The 25,272-nt window shown below is 34.7% G+C and overlaps 1 long non-coding RNA gene across 3 annotated transcripts in view; it reads left to right on the plus strand.

Annotated features, from left to right (window-relative positions):
* Positions 1–25,272, plus strand: part of LOC126958874 (uncharacterized) — a 309,871-nt gene that overhangs the window by 58,224 nt on the left and 226,375 nt on the right. For all 3 annotated transcript variants that reach the window (XR_007727339.1, XR_007727337.1, XR_007727338.1), the window contains exon 2: positions 33–156. This is a non-coding gene — a long non-coding RNA (uncharacterized LOC126958874). The remainder of the gene's footprint in view (positions 1–32; positions 157–25,272) is intronic.

The following is a 25,272-nucleotide window of genomic DNA, read 5'->3' on the forward strand; positions in this document are numbered from 1 at the left end:
TCACCTTTCCTCTGCTTTTTTATTCTATCTAGGTCCTTAACAGATTGGATGAAATTGGTGAAGGTAGATCTTCCTTACTTAATCTGCTGATTCAAGTGCCAGTCTCTTCTGGAAACACCTCCACAACATATCCAGAGATTTTACTTTAGCAGCTATGTGAGTATCTCTTAAGCAAGTCAAGTTGACACCTAAAATTAACCATCACATTGGTAATCTCATTCATTGACATAACTTCAATTATGATACACATGATGATGACTTCCAAGTCACAAATGTCTCTATTCAACTCAAATATGTATATCCAACTTCTTATCAAATAATTCTCCCTCCATGTTCCATGATAGTTTTTGATTTAGCACTTATAATGTCGATCTCATTGTCCATGCACCCACCTACCTCCTCTTCCCTCATATTTCCTATCTCATTGAATGGCATCATCTGGTCTCTTAAGTCAGAAACTGGGAAACCCCTTTAGATTCCCTCTTCTTCAACATATTTTCAACACCTTTACCCGCTCTTTGTATTTTTATTTTTATAACATTCCTACAGACAGTCCACTTTGCGCAATTTCTCATTTTCTTGGTGCTACCTTATTTCAGACTACTGTCAACAATTCGTCATCCATTCAATATACATTTGTAATCTCTGCTGTGTTTCAAACACTGGAAGTACAACATGAAAACAATATGAGAGCCTATTTTGAGGGAACAATTTTAAAGTTACTGGGCCTTTTAGGCATTAAAACATAGTTTAACTCATGATTTATTTTAAAATCATGAGTATTTGGAGATTTTTTTGCTGTGCTTAGTGGGTACTGTGTATATTTTACAGACTAACATGGAAAACCTTTTTGTTTGGGGAGTTTTAAAGTAAATGACTTATGTTGAGGAAAGAAGTTATTACTGAAACTTGGATTGTGGCCTAAGGAAATTCCCTTAACCTCTATTCTGGTTTCCTATTTCAAAATGATTGTGTAGGAGGCTAATGGAAGTTAGTTGGTTGCTATGATCCAAAAACTCTATGGGTGAAAATTTAAAGTACAGATTTCTTATTTAATCATTAAAAAGCTTTAGTTGTGAGTTCTATGTCCTGGTATAATGGATCATGATTATTAATGCATTAAATGTGCATTCAGTGAATTCAAATGTTGCCAATTATTCTCTTACCAATCAAAGAAAAATCAAAGCATGGAATTAAGAGGGGTTGGCTAAAAGTATTTGGACCAGGTTGCATACCAGGACCATGAAGAAATTGAGAACAGAGCCTACATCTTTTATACTATGGTTCAAAGCAAGGGCTGTTGGAATGTGCTGCTTCTCCAAAGTAGGACTTATGAAAAAATGAGGGTCCCAGCATAGGGGAAGCATCCATGTCCTGAAGAAAAAGGAGAAGCTCCTGGCTGGGTTCCAGGGAGACAAGCAGGAAAGAAGCAGAACTGACTATCTGGAATGGATGATTACACCATCTGCTTTTGCAGTCTTACCTTGGGCAGTGTCCAGTACTTGATGTTTTAAGAGGAAAAAAAATCTACCACTTTTTATATTTTTCACTTGGTAAATCATTAAAATCTGGAAACTATCCTCTGTAATACATTTTTTTTGGCTAGGTTTTTCCCTTTGAGTCTTGATTCTTTTGAGTTTTTACACTGATATACAGCTTAAAAATATTAATGAAAATATTTCTTCTGTTAAAAGGCTGGAATGCATGAGTATTGTCAGCTTGCAGGTAATATGGCTATTTTGCAAAAATTCAGTATGCTAGAGGGTGCCTAGACAGTGTAGGAAATTTTGCAGAAAGAGTACAAATACTTCACATGTCCTAATCATCTTGAGATTTACCACTAGGATTTATATTTTTAGTAGTGGTTTGATTTTTGTTAGCTATTTCAGTTATATTCTGGGTCAAAAAACAAACAGAAGAAATTTAGAGGAGGAACAAAAGAAATATATGGAACAACTTTCTTTATAATCCTTAACTCAGGGTGAGTCCATGGAGATCGCCGTCATTAAAACTAAAATATTACAGATTCAGAAAGTTACTACTGGTTATAGCATTTGTTTAGAGTCCCCAAGGGTATGTTTTACTTCTGAGTTGATGTTCTAGGATACGATGTTTTTGAACAACGTTCCCTAATCAGAAATGAAAGGATAGCATTCATTGACGATAACTACGAGGACATTTCCAGTTATCCTCTTCCCTGACTTTGGGGCCATTTTATAGAATCATAGCAGTTTGGGAGTGAAAGGCACTATCATAATAAAATCAAACTTTTTCAGTTTTGAGTCCAATCTTTGGCCTCAGAATCTTCAATTTCATAATTTTTTCATGATCACTAAGTTGTCAGTGGTGCAACTGTGACTAGAACTGGATCCCCACTCCTTGTCCGGAGTTCTTTCCACTTACCTGATTGCCAATATTCTCCTTTCTTTGTTGATAATTTTCTTCAAAATCTTCTTTGAAGAAAATGAACAAAAACAGTTTCAAATGGCTGCTTGCCAACTATTTCCTCATGTGAACTCCATTTTTATTCTTTCACCTACACTAAGTTCTTTTGATAAAGAGAATCCTAGACTATTAGACATGGAAAGGATATTCATGGATTCTAATCTCCTTATTTAACAAATAAGAAAACCAAGACCTAGGCAGTCAACTTGCCTGAGGCCACAGATAATGATAACACTAGAATATAAACTAAGGATTCCTGTGAGTTTAGTGATTTTTTTTTTTTTCCAGAGAGCTTCACTACCTTGAAAGAACCGTTTCTTTTTCTAAGTCACGTACATACCAGTTAAACACATTATGACTATTAATTAAACAAAAACCTCAGGACTTCAGATTCTATGAGACATAGAATATCATGTCTCTTAGAGAACGTGTGAGAAAAGAAAAGAGCAAAAATATAAAGAAACAAAGCGGTAAACAAAATCAATATTTGAAGGGGAGCTTAAAATGAAATCCCAGAGATGATAATGAATGATTCGTGCTTTTAACAATTTATGGGCTAATTAATTAGCAGCTTTCCTGATGTTAAACTTTGGAGTCCAATATTTTTTCCTCTAGAAAATACAAGGATACCAGCTTGTTCTAAGGCTCCAAGCCATTCCCTGTGGACTGTTCTTGGCCTCTGCCTTCACAGACCATAACTTGAAAAAGAAAATTGACAGACAGAAAGAAAAACCCTTAACAGCTGGAGCTTTAATTTACCTACATGAGTAAAAATATTTCAGTGTCTGAGATTTCTCCTGGGTTGCCCTATATGGAAGTAGAACAAGAAGCCAGAGGAAAAATCACACAAAAAAGCTTTTACAAGAAACATTATAAAAAGAGCAAATCCTGAGAATTGTGTTTAATAACAGCAATGATGAATTTCCTGGCAGTCTCTACCAAGCAGTTAAAGACCAACCATCATGTGAAAGAGGCTGGATTAGTTAGAATGGTCTACAACAGCCTAATAAAGAACGCCAGAAGATTTATTCTCTCATACAGATAATTTTGAGATATGAATGATTCTATATTTAAGAAATGATTCACATTAATTTATACTAAGAGATTCTAGTGTGACTTAAAGCAGGGTCTGAAAAATTGAAGAATAATGCTTTGAGCCACCAAGTTAGTGCCCCGCAGAATATTTTAAAATTATTTAACACACATCATCTCAGTGTCAACAACTCATCACAGATAAACTATCTAATTAACAGAACCCTTCATAGTATTTGATAACTGAGTCTTGGCTCAGTTTTTATACCAGAAGGGCAATCCTTGATAAGCAGAAATTATAAAAGCAGATTTGTAAAGGCATTAATTCAAAAATAGAATCAAACTGATTTCAAATTAACCCCCTGTTGGTATTTAAACTTATTTAAAACCACTTGGCTTAAAGATAACACTTGGAGAGGCTGCTTTTGACCAGAGTCAGGCTTTGTCTAGACTGTCAGCCTCTATATTTTGATTTCCTTTGTTTTGTACCAGCCTCCTTAGACCCAGGGTAATTGATATGGGTCTTGTGCTAGGGACAGATGAGTTTATCCTGTCATTGAAGCCCTTCACAAGATGCCTTAATTATTGGAGCTAATTTGAAGATTTGTGCTCTGTGGTCTACTTAGGAAGCTCAATTGTTTTCTTTTTCCAATTCCGTGTTGGCAACACTTCCAATAACAAATCCAATAAAGAATTAGCATTTGGCTCCCTGTGGTCATGGAAAAAGGACAGCAAGCATAAGCAACAATAATAATTCCTTTTTGTATAGTTTTTTAAAATGTGACCAAGTTATTGCTTCAGTTTTGGGACAAAGACTCATGAAAAAGCAGAAGAGGAATCTTAATAATTTCCATAAGGGATTGTAACATGATTCTTTGATCTCTGCTGCTAATTAATATCCATTTTGCAGTGAAATAAAATGCTGTAGTTTCTAATGGAGAGAACTCGGGATAAAGAAAAGGGAAGGCAGTTCCATTAAAAATGTTTAGAATACAAAATGGCAAGCAAGATGAAACACAATTAAATAATCATTATTGCAATTAGGTAAATCAAGTTACCAAACTCTCAATATAGAGAATTGGTAGATGTGAACCCTGGTCAGGAATCTACTCTTATATTTCTTTGGTACCATACCATACATTTCATGCAGGTTTGCTGAATCTTATTCTGCATAATAGCTGGAAAATTAGAGATATCTACATATGAACAGAAGAATGCACTTCTCAGGATCACAAACAATATATCCTAGATGCTTCCATTTTGGTGTTATGGATGTGTCAGTGCACAGATGGTTGATACATAAGTATCAGTTGTAATTACCTTTGGGTGGCAAAACTACAAATAAATTTTTTATGTGTATGTTTAGCTCTGTTTTCTAAAATGAGTATGCATCACTTTTATAATGATAAAATAGTTAATATTTGTAAAGTGCCTGCTTTGTGATATTCTTTCAGATGTGTACATTCTGACTTTCAACATTCAGTTGGGGAAAATTAGGGTAGATAATATAAATAAAGCTTCAGCTATTTCATTCTTTCTATGACACTGGTTTCTGGGGTTGATTATTATTTAGATATTTACTTTATGTCTAAAAACTGTTATTCAGACACAGAGCAGATAGACATGGAGCATTTCTTGGGACCTTGTGTCTGATACACATAAATTTAAACAGTTTTAAAACTCTTCCACATCTTCCTCTGACCTACTACTGTTTGCTAATAAGTAGACTGAGAAAAAGGAAACCATAGCACTGCAGTTTTTCAATTTTACATTAACACAGTAAAACTTTAAAAGGGGCAGAAGGATATAGATTGTGTTTATGGAGGGATTTTCTTGATGCCCAACTTGTGAATTGGCCCTTCTTGGCAAATGGACTTTGATGTCACTATTGCCAGCTTCACAGAATGACTTCTCAAGTAATTATCTAGGAGAGAAACTTCAGTTCTGCAGATTAACTTCTTGCGGTTAAGATCATGTCTTTTGATGAGGAATAACTTACCTTAATGAATATTTGAGAAAATTCCAGGATCTCATTTGGAAACCTAATATCAAGAACTATTTATTTATTTTTTTAGTCACTATGCAGTGACTCTGTGCCAAGGTCACTGCATAGTGATTATTCATGTATTTGCAAGTCAGTATTTATCAATCCCTTAGTTTTTTTCTTCTCTAGGTCTAATTTTCTTATTTACTGTAGAAAATATCTGTCTTCTGTTTCTCCCTGTGAGTCTTCTTTGGTCCTATGCGGAGGCCATCAATGTGGTACTATATAATGAAATTCTCAAATTTTTAATTTGAGAACCGAGACAATAATTCTTATCAGTTATGATTCAAAATGACATGTGGAACCCCATTCCTGGAGATACTGATTTTGTAGGTCTAGAGTAAGACCCAAGCTTTCCCTTATGTTTTTTCAACAGTGTTTTTTGAAGAAGAAAAATTTTAAAATTTTAACAAAGTATGATTTATCAATTTTTTATAGTCTGTAAATTTTAGTACTGTTTAGTAAATTTTGCTTGATCTAAGGCGACTAAAAGATTCTCTTATATTTTCTTCTAGAAGTGTTATAGTTTTAGCAAAATTTAAATTTGAGTCTATAATCCATTTCAAGTTAATTTTTGTATATAAAAAGTAAGGGTCCAGGGTTGTAGTCTTTCTTTGTGTGTGTGTGTGTGTGTATTTAATTCCCAGTTATTCCAACACATTGGAATGTAACTTGTCACACTGGATTGCCTTGGCACTTTTACCAAATATCATTGATCATATATGTTTGGCTCTATTTCTGAACTTCAGTTCCATTAATCTATTTTTTTACGCTAACATTTTAGGTATTATAGTTTTATAGTCAGTCTTACAATCAGGTAATGTAAGTTCTCCAACTTTTTTCTTTGTTTTCAAAATTGTTTTGAACATTCCAGGCCCTTTGTATTTCCATATATATTTTAGAATTGATTTGTCAATTTCTGAAAAAAGCCTGTTGAGTTTTGAATGTGATTGCACTGACTCGATAGATTAGTTTGGTGGGGAACTGACATCTTAACAATATTTATTCTTTTGATACATGAGCATGGAAAATAAGTATTTCTTTAAAGCGTCTCTAATTTCTTTTAATGCTGTCTTGCAGTTTTCAGTGTAAAGGTCTTACACATATTTTGTTAAATTTATGACTATTTCATATTTTAATGCAACTTTTAATTGAATTATTTTCTTTATTTTTCTATATCCCACAGTTACTTATTTCATACATGTATTGAACTATTATTGCAGTATAATAAACTGTACATATGTAATATATATTTTGATAGGTTTTTATTTATTTATACAACCATCATCACAGTCAAGGCAGAGAATATTTACATCAAAATTCAAAATTTCCTCATACCTTTTGCAGTTGATCATTTTCTCCACATCTAGCTCCAAGTACCTGTTAACCTACCTTCCATTACTGTATATTAGTTTATATGCTCTAGAATTTTATGGAGACTGTATAATCCAATATTATCCTTATTTCTGGCTTTTTTCACAAAACAGAATGATTTAAAATTTATCCATGTTGTTGAGTTATGAATAATTCATTTAATTTTATCCCTGAGTAATATTTTATTGCATGGATACACGAGGATTTTTGCTCCTTTCACCCATTGATACACATTGGGTTGTTTCTCATTTATGACTATTACAAATAAAGTTGTTATGAACATTTGTGTACAAGTGTTTGTGTGGAAATATACTTTTGTTTCTCTTGAGTAAATACCTGTAAATGGAATGGCTGCGTTTTATGGCATGTGAATGTTTAACTTTTTAAGAAATTGCCTACTATATTTTTGTGATTTTAATTTCTGATTGTTCAATGCTAGTATGTAGAAATACAACTGATTTTTGCATATTGCTTTATATCTTGTGACTTTGCTAAATTTGCTTACTAACTCCATAGCTTCTCTGTAGATTCATTAGGGCTTTCAATAAAAGTAGCCATACTATCTGCAAATGTAGACAGCTTTACTTCTTTTTCAATTTGTATGCCTTTTATTTATTTTTTTTTCTTGCTTTATTGCTCTGGGTAGGATCTCTACCGTGATATTGCATTAAAGTAGTAAAGGTAGACATTCTTGTAATTTCTTTTTCTGTTTTTTGTATCATTGAATTGGAAAGAACCCTTTTCTACCTTTGGGAAGAGATTGTATAGAATTGGTTGTATTTCCTTCTTACATGTTTGGTAGAATTTATTAGTAAAGCCACCTGGGCCTGAGATTTTCTTTATAGGAAAATTTTAAACTAGAAATTCAATTTCTTTAACAGATATAGGAATATTCAGCTTATCTAATTCTACTTGAGTGGGTTTTGGTAGATCGTATCATTCAAATAAATTTTCCATTTTATCTTGGTTATCAAATTTATTGGCATCCAGTTGTTCATTAAAATACTTTATTAGTCTTTTGATGCCTGTGGAACCTGTAGTGATGCTTGCTCTCTTACTTATGACATTGGTAATTTGTGTTTTCTCTTTTTTACCTTATCAGTCTGGTTAGAGAGCTAGGAGTTTTATGGTTCTTTTAGACTAAGCAGCTTTTGATATCGTCTGTTGTTTTCTGTCCCTTGATTTTCTCTTGTGATTTTCTTGCTTTTCCTCTCAAGTTTTATATCTGTATAAATTTTATTATATTATTTCTTCTTACTACAGTTTAGTTTGCTCATTTTTCTAATTTCTTAAGGTAGAAGCCTAGATGACTGATTTTCTTCCTTCCTTTTTTACCTAATATGCATTTTTAATGCCATACATTTTTCTCTAAGCACTACTTTATCTGCATTTCACAATTTTTTTGTTGCATTTCCATTTTTGTGCAGCTAAAAATATTTTCTCATTTACTTTGTGATTTTGTTCTGTGACCTAGGAGTTACTTAGTTAATGTGTTATTTAACTTCACATATTCAATGATTTTCCAAGTATCATTAAAAAAATTGATTTCTAATTAAAATCAGTGCAGTTGAAGAACACACTTCGTATGTTTTCGATCTTTAAAATTTTACTGTGTCTTGTTTTATGGCACAAAATGGTCTATCTTCCTAAGTATTTCATGTGCACCTGAAAAGAATATGTATTTTGCTACTGGTTGGTAGAGTATCTATAAATATATACTTGATAAGTATATAAGTAATAAATATCTATAAATATATACTTGATCAAATTGATGAGTAATGTTGTTCAAGTCTTCTATGGCCATACTGATAGTTTTTCAAATTTGTTTATCAGTTAGTGAGTGGGATATTGAAATCTCTAACTATAATTATGGATTTGCCTATTTTTGCTTTTAGTTTTATCAGGTTTTGGTCATACACTTTGAATCTCTGTTATTAAGTTCAGTGATAAATATTAAGTACATGTATAGCATTGATAATAGTTCATGATAAATTGACCCCACAATCATTATAAATTGACCCTCACTATCCCTGGTAGTATTCATTGTTCTGAAGTTTACTTTGTCTAATATAAGTATCGCCACTTCTGCTTTCTTTTGATTAATGTTTTCATGGTGTATCTTTTCGGTATCCTTTAACTTTTAATATATCTCCATCTTTATATGTCTAGTGAGTTTCTTTTAGACTATGTGGCTCCAAAGAATTTGGCATTGTTTATTTTTTCAAGTATCTTAATGATACATGCCTTTTATTTGGGATATTTACAAATAATACATATTTTGTGGCCATTTTAAATTGAATTTACTTTTCTATCTTTACAAACTCACTAAGACATAATTGAAACACAAACTGTATATATTTAATGTATACAATCTGATCAGTTTTTACTTATATACACAGTGATGAAATCATTACCACAGTCATAATACTGACCATTTCCATCACTGAATGATAGTATTGTATGGGTATAAATCATTGGATAATTATTGATATGTAAATCTATCATCTTGCTATTTGGACTTTATTTGTTCTTTGTTTCTTTTTTCTCTTTTACTTTTTCTTATCAGATTACTTTTAAAAAATAATTCTGTTTTATCCCCATGATTAGCATGTTAGTTATACTTCATTTTATTTTCATATGATTGTTGTAGGGTTTACATTATGTACTTTTAGTTTATCATAGCCTATCTTAAAATAATATTATATCATTTTACATATGATGTAAGACATTTGCAATCTTGTATTTCTATTTTGCTCCTCTCAGTCTTTGTGCTATTTTTATAATAAATTCCACTTCCATATTTACAAGCCCCATAATCTATGATTATTACTTTTGGTTTAAAGAGATAAAAGATGAAAAAATGTCTTTCATATTTTGTCACATACTTATCTTGCCTATAATCTTCATTTCTTTGAGTAGATGCATATTTCCATCTAGTTTTATTTTTCTTCTGCCTAAAGGACTTCCTTTAATCTTTACTGTAGTTCCTGTCTGCTGGTGATGAATTCTCTCAGCTTTTCTAAATCTGAGTAAGTCTTTATTTCATCCTCATTTAAAAATATATATATAATTTATGGGTATAATATTCTAGGTTGGCAGTGATATATATTTTTGTACTTTAAAGGCTTTTTTTAATTTTCTTGTGGCTTGCATTGTTTCTTAAGAAAAGCATGCTGCATTCTTTTTTCAGTTATGTTTTGTGAATATGACTTCTCTGTCTGCTTTTAAGATGTCCCCCCTAGTTTACATTAATTTTATTATCACATCCCTTTGCATAGATTTTAAAAAATTTTTCTTCTGCTTGAGTTTTCTTGAGTTTCTTAGATTTTTGTCCTATTAGCGTTTATGAAATTGAAATCTTTTCATTGTTACTTTAAATATTTTTTCTGCCCCATCTCTGCCCTCCCCACCACCTTTCTGAGATGTCAATTTTTCTCATTAGACTTGTTAATATTTTCCCACAACCCACTGATGTTCTATTGATTTTTATTTTACCACTTTTCTCTGTGTGTTTCATTTTGTATAGTTTATATTGCTTTGTTTTCAAGTCCACTAATCTTTTTTCTGTAAGGCTTATTCTTTTCTGTAAGGCTCTTAATACCATTTGGTATAATTTTTATTTTGTATATTTTATTTTTCACCATTAGAATTTTTTTTCCTTTTTTGTCTTCCATTCTCTCCCAACATGTTCATACTTTCCTTTGCCTTCTTTAACATATAAAGTATATTCATTTTGGCTATTTTAATATTATTTTGAACTAATTCTATTATATGTATAATTGTTAATATGTTTCTAATAATTGATGTTTCTCATAGGTTATATTTTTCTGTTTCTTTGAATGCTTGGTAATTTTTGATTAGATGCTAGCACATATGAATTTTATGTTGTAGTTTTCTGGATTTGGCAGGGGAGGTAGTTCTTTAAATATTTGAGATCTTGGTTCTCGGATACAATTAAATTACTGGGACTCAATTTTATCCTTTAGGATTTCTTATCAAGCTTTGGTAGCAAGGGTTCAGACATTCTTTAGTCTAGGCTAATTTGCTGTCTTTATAAAGGCAACACCCCATGCCTATGTATTAGGAGGTCTTTCTACACTGATTGGTGAGAATAGAACCTATTATGGGCTAATGTGGCCTTCCAGGATTGATCTTTCTCTTCTCCGATGGTTCCTTTTCTGGCCTCACACTCATCTGCAGATCAGTATTCAGCCAAGAACTCAAGGGGGAATATTTCTGTAGCTACCCAGCTTTCTCCATTCTTTCTCTTAGTAAGCAACCTCCTCTCCTCTCGGGTACTTTGCTTTTAAAATTTTGGGCACGTTGGCCTCTCAAAACTCTGAATTGTGTAAATTCAGCAAGACTACAGTCTTTGTTTTGAATTCCTTCCCTGTGCTATGGCCTGGAAATTCTCTTCAATTAGTGAGCTCAAGAACTTATAGACTTCAAATCATTTGTTTCCATTGTCTCAGGGATTACTGACCAGTCCTTCCTATTGTCTGACGTCCACTCCATTTAATTTATTTTGTCTGGTTTTCTAATTGTCTAAAAAAGTAGAGTAAATCCAATTACCTATCACTTTATCATGACAGGACATAATATACTTTAAGTGCCTAAATAAATAAATAAGGACATAACACAACATTTAAGGGCAGGAATACAACCAAACCTTAGGAATAAGGAGTTTATATTCATTGGCCACCCAGGCAATACTTCCTTTTCCTCTGCATGTGTTTCTCATCTCTACATCTGTTTGTCAATGTCTGTGGAATGGCTTACTGTGTTCCTCCAGTCTGCATAGTTAAGTGTGCCTACTCCACATCTACCATGTTTGCATATTATTGTTGCAATCACTTACAGGAACTCCTTTTTGGAGGTATCCATTTGCAAAGTTCGAGACTATCAGACAATACATTATTTTAATGACATTATTTTAATTATTTTTAATAATATGCTTATTGCTATTAAATTTTGATGAAGGCTAGGCACAATGGCTCATGCCTGTAATCTTATCACATTGGGAGGCCGAGGTGGAGAACTGATTAAGCCCCAGAGTTTGAGACCAGCCTGGGCAACAAGTGAGACCTCTCTATTTGAAAATTTTTTTTAGATTAGCCAAAGGTGGTGGCATGCACCTGTAGTCCCAACTACTTGGGAGGTTGAGAAGGGAGGATCACTTGAGCCCAGGAGTTCGAGCTTGCAGTAAGCTATGATTGCACCACTGTGCTCCAGCCCGGGTGACAGAGGAAGTCTTTGTCTTAAAAAATAAAATAAAATAAATAAAATAAAATAATCTTGATGAAATTAGAATACCAGCTTGATTTTAGTATTTACTATGCAATATACTTAATATAAAAATGAATATAAAAATATTTTCCACATTGTTATTTTATTCTTGCATAGTAGAAAGCATCACTCACTTTTTAAAACAATTTTTATAATTGTGTTGGCTTACTCATAATATTTTTGTTTGTTCTTGAGTGATTTAAAATAATTTAGAATTCTAAACAGAAATATTATTATGAGTAGGCCAATATAACTATAAAAACTATTTCTGCTACAAATAATTTAAAATTTATTTTAAATTATTTAAAAATTATTTTAAAATGCCTCTACAAATTATTTAAAAATTTCCTGGCATTGTATATTACTTTACATTCATCTACACTCAGTTATATGTTTTATTCCATTGTCCACTTATATTATCTGGCATTCTTAAGGCTATTCTGGAAGCCATAATTCTTCTCAATTTTGTCTCAACTAAATTGTTTGTTGTTGTCAATAATTTTTACATTGGAGCAGTTGTAAATTACTATATCATTTGACACCTACTACTGACATTTTCCACTATAAAACTAGATGATATTCCTTAATTTTTAACAAATTAAGAACTGATTTGGAAGAAAAATTGGAAGTTTATAATTTTACATCTTTTAAAGACTGTAGTATGATATAGAAGAATTATCGCATCACTGGTTAAAAAGTCAGTGTAAACTTGCATCATTAGGATTTTTGAATGAAAGTGAGAGCTCATAAGTGGAGTTGAACAGTGAGAACACATGGACACGGTGGGTGGGACATCACACACCAGGGTCTGTTGGTGGGTGGGGGGCTGGGGGAGGGATGGCATTAGGAGAAATACCTAATGTAGATGACGGGTTGATGGGTGCAGCAAACCACCATGGCACGTGTATACTTATGCAACAAACCTGCACGTTCTGCACGTGTACCCTGGAACTTAAAGTATAATAAAAAAAGTAAAAATAAAGGGAGTGAGAGATGCCAAGCTTACAGTAATTGTTCAAAATATTGGTTAAACAAATAAATGAATAAGTATTCATTTAAAATATGCAATGTAGGTTATCCCCACTTATAAAATAACCATGAATCTCATTGAATTTGGAGGAAATAGATCATTTGCAAATATTCTTCAATAAAATATTTAATTATATTTACTATTATACATCCTAGTTGTCTTTCCTAACTTTCCTTAGTTTGTAAAGTGAAGCTTGCTGCTGTTTGATTTTAAAAATAATTTGCAGTTGTCCTCTGAAAACACATATCATTTATTTTATAATCAAGAGATTATTTGAGTTTTAGACTTTTGAGTTTTATTTTTGCTATATGCATGTATTTCTTTCTAGGATATAAAACATAATTCTTATCAAGAGGACCTTATCAAAATTTTAAACTTTTGCTCTGTCAAAGACTCTATTAAGAAGATGAAAACACAAGCTACAGATTGAGAAAAGATATTTTCAAACTACATATTTGACAAAAAACTTGTATTAGAATCTAGAAATAACTCTCCAAACCCAGCTGTAACAAAGCAAATGATCCAATTAGAAAATGGGCAAAAACATGAATACACATTTCACTGAAGAGGATATATACAAATGGCAAAGAAGCACATGAAAAGATGCTCAACATTATTAGCTGTTAGGAAAGGGCAAATTAAAACAATAAGATATCACACACCCCTAACAGAATGGCTAAAATAAAAAATAGTGATAACACCAAACACTGGTGATTGTGCAGAGAAACTGGATTACTGTTCATCGCTGTGGAAATGGAAAATGGCACAGCTAGTCTGGTAAAGAGTGGCAATTTCTTACAAAGCTGAACATGTGCTTACCATATGATCCAGCAAATGCATTTATTCCAAAGACACAAAAATGTATTTCCACACAAAAACCTGTACGTGAATATTCAGTGTAGGTTTAACGTATCCCGAAACTGAAAGTAACCCAAATGTCCTTCAGTGAATGAATGTTTAAACACACTGTGGTACATCCTTTCCATGGGACACTACTATTGATACAGGCAATAGCTTAGATATGGAACTCAAGGGATTTCTACTGAGTGAGGAAAGCCACTCTCAAAAGGTTATATGCTGTACGATTTCATTTATATAACATTCTTTAAATGACAGAATTATAGAAATGGAGAACAGATAAATGAGTTTAAGGGGATAGAGGAGTCCGGAGGGAGGTTGTTGTGGCTACAAAAACTAGTATCAAGAATTCTCATGATGGAACTGTTTTGTATCTTGACTGTTGCAGTGGTCATGCGAACCTACATGTGTGATAAAATTGCCTGGAGTTACATATGTACGGAAAGACAATTGAGTGCACATAATGCTAGTGAGATTTGAATAATATCAGTGGGCTGTATTTATGTCAGTTTCCTAGTTGTGATACTAGGAAACACAATAGTTACACAAGATGTTGCTATTGGAGGAAACTGAGTAAACAGGTATATAGGTTCTCTCGATATTGTTTCTTGCAACTGCATGTGAATCTATGATTGTCTCAAAATAAAAATTTAGAAGATGATTACTTACTGCAAGTGTGAATTCACCGCTAAAGTCTGTACTCATCATTTCCACAGACACTAATCTGAAGAGTGATATTAAGTGACTGATTGGATCAGGTCTGAAAGAGTTGGAGACTCTCCTAAAAAGAGTGATTTACTGTGAATCCTGAAGGGGATACCAAGATCAGGGACTGGAGTGTTTGGTCCAGTTGGAAGACATGGTCAAATGCTAGCTTTCATGTCATAGGTTCAGGGTGGGCAGAAGGGCACTGACAGAAACTTGGGTGTAGACTGGGTTTTCTGGAAGCAAACTGTGAATGGAATTTGGGGTGTTTATTGGAGATTGACATTTATGAAAGAAAGGTAAAGAACTGAGCGTAACAGAACTCTGGAGAAAATATTCCTGCTTCGAGTCATCCTGAACTGTCTTCAATGGCCTTGCTCGGTTATGCAATGGGCATGACCGCAGGTAAAGTATGTCTCTTTAGCTGAGGTGGATCCCAAAAAAGAGGACAGCTAAAGGCAGTCTCCTAACTGGATTCCCTACAGTTGTGCAGCAAGTCCTGCCTGAAGGGAAGATTGCAGCGGTTCATCTCTATGTTGGCATACATAGACCCAGGACAGTGACTGAGTTAGTATTGGACTCAAGCAAATCATTTAAAAAATGGAGTTTGGAGAAAGAGGCTAGGGACAGGTATGCAGGTCTCCTTAACAACACACTTGGATGTAACTGTTAATAGGACTGCTGCTGGGAGACAACGGCGTCTCACTGCAAGTTGATGAGGATACGCCATGAATGTAGGATATGATTTGGTCTGTTAGAAACTGCCCTTTAAAATTTATTTATATTCCATTTTAGATGATGTTTTTAATCACTGGATTAATGCCAGCTGGAATGATGCAAAGGTTTTTATTATTAGAATAGATGTTTTGGCTTTGCAGAAGTTTCAACTTGTTCACTTTCTGATCTAAGGGGCAGACTGCTACCTATCCGTCAGTTGCAGAAAATGTTGACTGAGTCTCACCAGCTGAACTGATTTCACCCTCCATTTGAGCAACTTGATATTTTACAGATATAGAAAACTGCTCTTTATTTTCCACTTAGACTCTCCCAATACATTTATAACGAGATGGTTACAACTGGCATGTACCACAGGAAGGCTCTTCAAAGGGAACATGTTAACACATCCTTATTCCTGCTGAGTGGAACTTGAAAAAAGCTATTGTTAACATTTCTTATGGAGTTCCTCAACGCCTCTTATAAATGAGCCATATTTAGTTTTAAACAAATTTCCTGAAGTAAACATTATATTTCCCTGATTTTCATCTCTCTTGGAAAGCTTCCAAAAACTTGGAAGTGAATTAGTGTGCAATTTGCATCCAAGTCTTAGCCAAGGGGATGTGGTTTATTATAATACATGGTCCTCCTAATTATTGAACAGCCCAAGAAAACTCGGTCCAGTGTGCATCTGCTGTTGCTTGACCACATTGCCAAACACAATTTGGCAAGCACAGAAATGTACATTGAGCAGACCTACAGTCTAATTTGCATTAGAGTTTGTGGTAATTAGATGAAAGCTATAACTGAATGAGCTTGTCCTCTCTTTTTAGATCACTTCATTTCTAAAAAATAAACAAGAAGCAAACCTCCCAAAGAATTTCCCTTTTTATGTGTCCTTGAGGTTTCTCAATGTGATTTAATCATTGCCCAACTGTTAGTTCTGCTTATATGTGAAGAGAAAACTTGTTTCCCACATATTTCATGTGGACTTTCTTTTATAATTCTTGATATCTGTGGGTTGATTGTGCATGTCTCAATACATAGTTGATGTCATTGTTCAAAAGAGTGAATATGAATACTTCTGATTAGATGTCTGCAGTCTTTGGGAATTTGCATCCAAGAATAAAAAAATAGGTCCGTCCTCAATTTTTCTTTTTTCTTTTTTAACTTTTATTTTAAGTTCAAGGGTACATGTGCAGGTTTGTTATATAGGTAAACTTGTGTCATGGAAGGTTTTGGGGAAGATTATTTCATCACCCAGGTATTAAGCCTAGTATTTCTTAGTTTTTTTCCTGATCTTTTCCCTCCTCTTACCCTCCACCCTCCAATAGGCCTCTGTGTGTGTTATTCCCCTCTATGTGTCCATGTGTTCTCATCATTTAGCTCTCACTTATAAGTGAAAACATGGTTTTCTGTTCCTGTGTTACTTTGCTAAGGATAATGGCCTCCAGCTCCATCCATGTCCTTGCAAAGGACTTGTTCTTTTTTATGGCTGTATACTATTCTATGGTATATATATACACACCACATTTTCTTTATCCAGTCTATCATTGATAGGCATTTAGCTTGTTTCCATGTATTTGCTGTTGTGACTAGTGCTTCAGTGAAACATATACATGCGTGTGTCTTTATAATAGAATGATTTATAGTCCTCCAGATATATGCCCAGAAATGGGGTTGCTGGGTTGAATGGTATTTCTGTTTTTAAGTCTTTGAGGACTGTCTTCCACAATAGCTGAAATAATTCATATTCCTACCAATAATGTATAAGCATTCCTTTTTCTCCACAACCTTGCCAGCATCTGTTATTTTTTGACTTTTTAATAGTAGGCATTTTGACTGTTGTGAGATGGTATCTCATTGTGGTTTTGATTTGCATTTCTCTAATGATCAGTGATGTTGAGCTTTTTTTTCATATGATTGTTGACTGCATGTATGACAGAGTCTTGCTCTGTCACCTGGTTGACATGCAGTGGTGTGATCACAGCTCACTGCCACCTTCACCTCCTGGACTAAAGTGATCCTTCCACCTCAGCCTCCCAAGTAGCTGGGACCACAGGCATGCACCATCATGTCCGGCTAATTAGAAAAAATTTTTTTTGGAGATGGCATCTCACTATGTTGCCCAGTCTGTCCTGGAATTCCTGGGCTCAAGGAGTCTTCCTGCCTTGGTCTCCAATAGTGCTGGGATTACAAACCTGAGCCACCACACCCAGCCCATCCTCTGATTGATTTAAAGGATAATAAGAAACCACAGAAAGAGCCATAAATAAATCACAAAGATCCCACTGAATAATCCACCTTAATAAACCGCTAAATTTTTCTGAGTCTCGATTTTCTTATCTATAAAATGGGGAAATTGATGCCTCCTTTATCTACCTCACACAGTTGATGTAAGAGCCAACTGGAAAAAACAGGATTTAAAACTGTTTTGCGGAAAACATATAGATGGCAAAGTTGTTTTAAAATGATAAGATTATTAGGTACATATCAATACGTTCACAGAGAGTCTAGTGAATAATTTTGTGGTATACTGCACAAACTACCCTCAGAGACCACCAGGGAATCTGATGCTCCAGCCATGGTAGGCGCTTTGGGAGTTGAGGGTGATCATGGTCCAGGGACTATTGAACTACAGTGTCCAATATGATAGCCACTAGCCACATGTAGCTGTGGGACCACTTGAAATGTAGCTCGTCCAAGATGAGACATGCTGTATTAAATATACAGCAAATTTCAGACTTAGTGTAAAAGAGAATGCAAAATATCTCATTAAGATTTTTATAATGATTGTTTTCAGTATATTGAGTTAAATACAATATATCACAAATTTTATTGTCTCTGTTTCTTTTCATTTTTTGAATGTGGCCACTATGAAATTACATATGTGGCTCACATTTTATTTCTATTGGACAGTACTACTTGAAAGCGTGGAGCTATGGGATTGCTAATTATATGTAGGGCTGAAGCCAGAGTTAGTAACTAAGCAGAACATTGACACATAAAGTGGGTACAAAGCAACAGGGTACTGACTAGGGACACCAAGCCAGAGCTAGTGGTTTTGAAGGGTGGGTAGGAAATGGAGCTTAGAGATATTTTCTGGAACATGTATTAACACTGTGGTTATAGAAAGCCCTTGGCTTTGTTTGTGGGTAGAAAGGGAGCTGTTAAGGGCGCCAGCCAGTTCAGACATACCAGTATTATTCTTCAAAAACAATTATGTTTAATAAAACCACAATAGTCTAGAGCCCTCTGGGAATGCATGATTTTTCTGTGTTTGGGTATTCTGGTTATTTTAGTGTTTATCCTTTAAATATCAAAACTAAGATGATATTTGAAGCATTTCACGTGGCAATTTTTTTAAATATTAGAAACTTGTTTTACCTTCTTATACAGAATAAGAATATACTCAACAAAATTTTTGTGGCATCCTATTTACACAAGGTAATCACTGTGGAGGTAAATTATAGTTTTCCATAATATATTAATGATCCACGTAATATTGTGTGGTTTGATTTGTGAGTGGCTGCTTGCTCCAATGCTAAATGGCCCCAGGTGGGAGTATAATCAGAGTTTCGTCTGTTTTTACATCTCTCCACATTTCCTCTTCCTATCAGACCACCAACCAGCACATTGTAGTACTCTCAGTGTGCCCACAAATAACAAATAACTAATTAATTTGTTGCATCTAATCTGCTGTGGGACTGGAAATTGTAAAAACAGATTCTTTTGGACTAGAGAAAAATCAAGTATAAATATGTTCTGAGAGTTCAGCCCCTATGCATAAGTTATGATGATGAATTTTGTGACATTTTGTTTAATCACAGCCATTTTTTTGTTGCTGTTTCAATGTTATGAGCTATGATCTACTTGTGCTTGCCAGAGAACTAAAGTTTCAAATATCTGAGACTTCAGTGTGATAAATGTCCCTGTGACCGAGTCAGAAATGACGAACCTGTTCTAGCTTGCCAAATAATAAAAATGCATCACTTTGGTTTAGGAAGGGACATAAGGCTTTGTTTTTTTTTTTTTTTTTTTCTTTTAGCTCATTGAGATCCAACAGTAAACTATCTCTTTTAGAGTGCCAAACTCTTGTATCAGTTTAAAACTCAGGTGTCTTCTGTTATTTCACATGCCATTTCTCAACATGGCATTGTGTGCAAAGTAATTGAGAGGGAGATGGGGAAAGAAATAATGGCAAAAGAGCTCTGCCAAGTGTTCGGTAATGTCACATTATAAACTTGTTTAGACAATAGCTTCTGTTAAGCATAGTCATGTGAACTACTTGAAAGACCCCAATTAATTAGGTATTGGTAAATTTAAAAGTAGAATGTGAGATTTCTGGTGAGGTTCGTGCACATCAATGAATGTTTTTTATATATATCATTATGTTTTTATCATTAATGTTATGTTTAGTGAGCATAAAGGTATTTTATCTAAACTTTATAATTACCAAAAAATACAAGTTTCACTAATCCATATAAATGGAAATGTGTGCAAAGAATGTATCAATGGTCTACTTTCTCTCTATTTGTAAAACTTGCAATTGTTGGAGCTGCACATGCCACAAATTTGCAATCTCTAATTGTTGGATCTGAAAGGGCAGCCAGTTTGTTGCCTTTTTGAGATGTCTATTATAGCTCAACTATACAAGGCTATTATCCATGTGAGGTAACAGTATAGACATAATCCCAAGAGGATGTGCCACTGGGGTTAAGGGCATGAGAGACTGGAGCTAATCTTGGTGTGGCCACGTAATAGCTATATGATTCATCTCTTCTGTTCTACACCCCTTCCTACTTATCTGCAGCATAGAGATGGTAATAATACCTACTTCCTGGCACCTCATTAGAGTCACTATTTATTGTCATTGTGTTTAGGCTCTTAGAGGGCTTCTAAACAAAGTTGAGGAAATGAATATATATATTTCCCTATAGTTTTTGCTTCTGTCACAGAGCAGCATATTTGTAATATTTACTATTAAGTTTTGGAGTGATTCAACCAATAATGGGGTGACCAACTTTACAGAAAGACATACCATGGCATGTGAGGAAAGGCAGTGACAACATACGTAATGAGAAACTCACAAAGAGGTGATATGATAACATTTTACACCAAGAAACAGGTTATGATATGGCCAATATGGAAAACCACATATTCATGTGCCAACAAATACACATGTAGGTAGAAGAATATGATGTATGTAGAAACGATCCAACACTTTTTAGCCAGGCATGGTGGCGTGCACCTGTAGTTTCAGCTACTGGGGAGGCTGAGGCAGAATTGCTTGAACTAGGGAAGCAGAGGTTGCAGTGAGCTGAGATCGCACCACTGCACTCCAGCCTGGGCAACATAGCGACACTGCATCTCAAAAAGAAAGAAAGAAAGAAAGAAAGAAAGAAAGAAAGAAAGAAAGAAAGAAAGAGAAAGAAAGAGAGAGAGAGAGAGAGAGAGAGAGAGAGAGAGAGAGGAGAGAGGGAGAGAGGGAGAGAGGGAGAGAGGGAGAGAGGGAGAGAGGGAGAGAGGGAGAGAGGGAGAGAGGGAGAGAGGGAGAGAGGGAGGGAGGGAGGGAGGGAGGGAGGGAGGAAGGAAGGAAGGAAGGAAGGAAGGAAGGAAGGAAGGAAGGAAGGAAGACAGTCCGGCATTTTTTTTAAAGGAATATCATTTGATTTGATGAGGAGAGATGATCAGAAACTTTTTTCCTCCATTCTTCATCTTTCCCTAATGTTATCATCAACACTAAATAAACAGGGGTTCCAAACTGAAAAGGAAAATTTTCACGACAAATCCAGTGGAACAGTTACTGAATTTTAAAAAGTACATTATTGGGATTATTTCGTAATTAAAACTTATTGGGATTATTTCTTAATTAAAACTTATGGTTGTTGGCATTATTAGTTTAATATGTGCTGTATGGCTTCTACCCGTTTTTTTGGTTGTTGTTTGTTTAATCTTTATAGTTTCTCTTTGATTTTTAATTTTTTATTTATTATTATTACTTTTGAGACAGAGTGTTGCTCTGTCACCCAGGCTTGAGTTCAGTGACTCGATCCCTGCTCACTGCAACCTCTGCCTCCTGGGTTCAAGCGATTCTCCTGCCTCACCCTCCCAAGTAGCTGGGATTACAGGCACCCACCATCATGCTCGGCTAATTTTTCTATTTTTTTGTAGAGACAGTGTTTCCCCATGTTGGCCAGGCTGGTCTTGAACTCCTGACCTCGGGTGATCCACCCACCTCGGCCTCCCAAAGTGCTGGGATTACAGGAATGAGCCACCATGCCCGCCCCATAGTTCCTCTTTTATTATTCCCATTTTACAGATGAAGAAATTAAGGTACAGAAGGGATAATTACATTGTTTAAGATTTTCTAGCTAGTGAGAGGCAGAAACAATACTTAAAACCAAGCTTATTACTATTAATTATTAATCCAAAGAAGGCAGAATTATTCTGACAGCTACGTTAGTTTAAAAAATTAGCAGGAATCAGTTTATATGACAAAGACTCAAAAGTAATAATCGTGTTAATTGCTCTGCTTTATAGGACACATAGACTGTCTTAATCAACTTTACCCAAGTTGTGCTTAAAATGTTTCCCAAAGCCATGAAATACCTACATATAGAAGAATATAAATCATTTTTATATTGTTATTGCTATTCATAGAAATTATATCCCAAAATAAACATGTAGTCCAGATCTTACCTAGAGAGCCAGGGTACTTCCTGAAGAATCTTTGTCTTTTGGATGAATTCTCTATGGGGTCCACACATGCTAGAACTTTCTCTTTGGTTGAGCATAACAATCATTCATACATCTTCCATCACATGCACATCCTAATTGTCCCATCAAATGACCAAATTATTTCACATTATCAAAGAAAATCATGTATGTGAAGTCATTTGAAAACAAGCACTATACAATTAGTTAGAAGTTATTATTTTGAACCCCTATTTTCCTTGGCCACATGATCCATAGGTGAAGGTGGATGAGTTTTAATTTAAGGTTTTCATACTTGTTCACTTAGACTATCTGAGTCTCCAGCTCCATCAGATCCCTATTAAGAAATGTTTATCTCTCTGTTCAGTGAGGCATACAGTTATGCAACCAGATGGCATGCACTCAGATGGTGGTGAGAGGGCCTGAGATCTCAAGGGAGAAAGAGGGATTCTTGCCTAATACTCTGAACGTTTTGTTAAAGCTTCATAAGAGTAAGGAATAAGGTCTTATTTAACTATGTATCCTCAGCATCAAGCCAATGTGGGCACAGTAAATGTTTGTAGAATTGAATTCCTAATGGTGATTCCATTGGTGTGGTGGTGACAAGAAAGAAGAGAAGCTGGGTGTCAAACATTGTGTCTCAGCCTGGCCACGGCCCTAGCTTTCATTCTTATATACTGCACAGGGTACAGACTAAGGGATTCTGGTTTTGCTCAGAATAAGGTGATTATGCTCCATAAGGGTGCTATAAAATGTCTATAACTCACTATCTGAATGCAAATAACTAGGGGCAGAGGTCTTGGTAAACTCTTCCAATTGTTTTTTACATGTAATTATTCAGATTTCTCCCACCCATGACCCTCAGCATCATATGGGGCAAAGGAGCATCAAGGCATATTGAGTCCCAAAGAATATCAAGTAAGCATCTTACAGCTGTACAAGATAAATGGAATAATAAAATCTCAATTTGTGCTATTATTTTTCCTTTCAACAATAATTCTTTTCATTTCTCTTTTTGAATTTATATTAAAGATATATAAGTTTAAATTCATAGGCGTTCTGGTTATTCATGATATATTAATATGCTCCCTGCAACACCATTTTGGTATTTACTCCTTGTCTTATATAGACACTATTTTATACTGCTATAAAATTCATGCTGGAGAGACACTGTGAAGTCTAAATTACTTAAGGTCAAATTCTATTCTTAGCCCTATGAGTGTTTAGAAAATTGAGATAAAAGATGCTGAAATTTTTGAGATCACTCATCAATACTCTGCAATGAAATCAGCTTTCCTTTGTGAAGTCCAAAAGTAAACACTAATATCTGAATCATATACAGAATCTAATATCAAAGTAATAGTTAGACTGGGCTTGAGGCTTGAGGATAGGGAGAAAGAAAACTCTTATTTTTACACAGACTGCATTTCACATATTTCTAGGAAGACTTATTTAATCCACCTTGTCATGTGCTGACATTTAATAAACACCTCATTCCTCTGCAAGTATTTTAAACAATGAGCTGCAGAATACTAAATCCCTGGCCAGTTAACAGTATTGAAATGACCAAACATTTATATAGCTTCTTTTTGGAAAAATAAGGTTAATGGAAATAATTTCTATTTTAATATGTGTTTCTTCATTCTGTGAACTGTATACATATGCATACCTGCAATGTGTGTTACTGGCTGTGAAGGGACCATCCTTATTTATGATGGTTATGATGCTTTTACAATATCATGCATATGGTTCCATTTGAATGACATGTAATTCATTACCTTCTTCTGTTGGTTAATAGTTGTACGAGAATTTTTTTCCCCCAGACCCACACAAAATGTGCCTCCCTGAGCATAGCACACATCCTCAAAGAATGCTAACACTTTACAAATTTGCTAGCTAATGTGTAATCTGCAGAGGATATCTGCCTCATCTGACAAACATCATCTCAGCTCAGGAAGCCATGTACAATCCGTCTATCAGATCTGACATTGGTGGTATCTATGCAGCCCTTCCCAGCACACACCCTGCCTTTAAAGGTCTTCCCATCCCTGTTATTGGTCTCACAGATGATAGAGTATGACACTCCATAAACAATGAGCTAGGCCTTTTGTAGGCTGCTTTGCTTTTCTTGGCTTCAAACTGCCACTGAATGTCAAATCAATTTGGCTCTCATTAGAACAGCTTTATATGTGCAAATGTATTTGGGTCTGGTTGCCACTTTTTTCCCTATTTTTTTCTCCTTTCCATTCCTCCTCTTCTCTTTGGGATGATGTAATTTTTCTCTAATCCATGCCAACACCTGTTTCTTTAAAAGAGAGAGAGAGAGGAGAGAAAAAAGAAGAGAGGAGAGTGAGAGAAAATGCTCGAGTGTGTTGCTCTTTATCACAATCAGCATGAACACCAGTCTGGCACATTATGGCTCAAGTTTCCCCAGAACAAAGAGAAAATGCCTCGTTGCCATGATATTGTACATCACGGAGCCCAGATAAAGTCGAGAGTCTTTGTAAACCTTGGTTCCTGATGTCTGGAGAAACGGCTGTCGAGATAGAGCAAGGTGTGTAAGCTGGTTTTATTGATAAGTGATGAAGCTAGCAATAAATCTGGTGCAGTGCTTAAGGAAGGCTGAGCCACAGCACCATGTTTGATGGGAGACTGTTTTCCTCTTGAGTTGGGAGAAATAGAGCGCTACACCCAAGAGAATAGCACAGACTTAAAGAGGCAGCAGGAAACTCAATGATGAACAGATAGATGAAAAACAAAGTAGAGTCTGGATAGCCTTTTTATGTTGATCTCTATATACTTTTCAGATTATATGAGAGCATTTTCCCCCTGATACATGAACTTTGAGGTTTCTAATTCAAGTAAATCATTTTATTGTAAAATAAAATGCATATGGTATCTAATGGCCTTTTGAAGATATGTGTGCAGCTGGATCTTGGACTATTCCTGTTGGATTTCTTTTCATGCAAAAGAAATATGAAGTCATGTGGACAGAATCTAAATTCATAAACCAGATAATTATAATTCTTATTATTGTTTTGTGCTCCTCCTCCTGAGAAATTCAGAT

This window comes from Macaca thibetana, chromosome 7, assembly GCF_024542745.1.
Source record: "Macaca thibetana thibetana isolate TM-01 chromosome 7, ASM2454274v1, whole genome shotgun sequence".
Classification (NCBI taxonomy): domain Eukaryota; kingdom Metazoa; phylum Chordata; class Mammalia; order Primates; family Cercopithecidae; genus Macaca; species Macaca thibetana.